This window comes from Otolemur garnettii, unplaced genomic scaffold (genome assembly GCF_000181295.1).
Source record: "Otolemur garnettii isolate 467f Iridium unplaced genomic scaffold, OtoGar3 scaffold00043, whole genome shotgun sequence".
NCBI classification, from domain to species: Eukaryota; Metazoa; Chordata; class Mammalia; order Primates; family Galagidae; genus Otolemur; species Otolemur garnettii.
Genome location: NW_003852438.1, coordinates 12,101,165 through 12,102,646, shown reverse-complemented (window position 1 = coordinate 12,102,646; position 1,482 = coordinate 12,101,165). Strand labels below are relative to the sequence as shown.

General features: G+C 49.2%; 1 pseudogene; it reads right to left on the bottom strand.

The window, feature by feature from the left end:
* Nucleotides 1-609: 609 nt before the first annotated feature.
* LOC105887045 lies at nucleotides 610-1,265 on the bottom strand (annotated as a pseudogene).
* Nucleotides 1,266-1,482: the final 217 nt, after the last annotated feature.

The following is a 1,482-nucleotide window of genomic DNA, read 5'->3' as shown; positions in this document are numbered from 1 at the left end:
CCAAAAAAATAGCCGGGCGTTGTGGCGGGCGCCTGTGGAAAGAAACTTTTTACCTTTGGCCTTTTTAACCATCTCATACAAACCAACTACTTATAGTACAGCTAAGTACATACACAGAAATTACTGGAATGCTCGGAATAAGAGCATTGTTTTTGTTGTTGTTTTTGCTTTTTTTTTTACAAGGTCTTTTTCCTCCTTTGAGACCATAATGAACGTGGTCACACCATAAGTAAAGCCAGAGTCAGGAGGACAGAGACCACTCTGAAGGCTGGTTTGATCATCTGAGATCATTAAAGATGGCTGACCCCGAACAATATGTACAAAAATATAAAATGTAAATAAAAATACAAACAAATTTCCTTTTTAAAGTACTTTTAAGGAAAAAAGCAGGGCCTTTGAAGTTTTGGTTCTTTTTCCTCCCCTGTTGCAAATTCCCGTGGTTTCGGTTGGGCAGTGAAGAGCGCATGTCATCTACAGGTGGCGCTGCCTGCGGTGGGCCAGCGGGCGGGCCTCTCTACTCCAAGGTGGCCACGTTTAGTTTCTGAGAAGGGAAGTGGTGGGTGAATAAGTCACGGTGGCCTTTTTTTTTTCTTTAAGTTTAACTTCCTTTTTTGCTGTCTAGTCATCCTCCTCAGCCTTCTGCTTCTTGGTATCAACATCCTCCTCCTCCTCATCTTCAGCTGCCCATTAGCCCGTGGTGGCCTCAGCTTCCTCGTCTTCATCTCCATCCTCCTCTTCACCATCACCTTCTTCCTCCTCCTCTTTCTCCCCACCTTCTCCCTCTTCTTCATCTACCTAGTTGTCAGCCTCCTGCTCCCCATTTTCCACATTAGCGTTCCCATTGGCAGGGGCGTCTCTTCCGTTCTCTGCCTCATCCACAACTTCCTTCTTCTCCTTTAAGTCCCTGGTGGTGATCTCAGAGCTGATGTCCACCGCTGCGCCTGACGTGGTGGGGCACGTTGGTGATCCCGTGCGGGGGATGGAAGAGAAAGCGAGAGTTCGGGGAGTCTGGTGATAAAGCTGCTGGAGTCCACAGCGGCAGAGGTGGTTGCAACCAGGTAGAAGCCGGCCAAGGAACAATGCAGATGGCTTTTCAGAGCCGCCAGTGGCTGTACTTTCTCTTAAAATACTCAAAGATTGGGCGGCGCCTGTGGCTCAAAGGAGTAGAGCTCTGGCCCCATATGCCAGAGGTGGCGGGTTCAAACCCAGCCCCGGTCAAGAACTGCAAAAAAAAAAAAAACAATACTCAAAGATTGTCTGGGCATGGTGGCTCATGCCTGTAATTTCAACACCGTGGGAGGCGAAGGAGGGTGGATCACTTGAGCTCACCAGTTGGAGACCAGCCTGAGCAAGAGTGAGACCCCGTCTATACTAAAAATGAAAAACTGGCTCGGTGCCTGTGGCTCAAGCGGCTAAGGCGCCAGCCACATACACCTAAGGTGGCGGGTTCGAATCCCCAGCCCAGGCCCGCCAAACAACAAT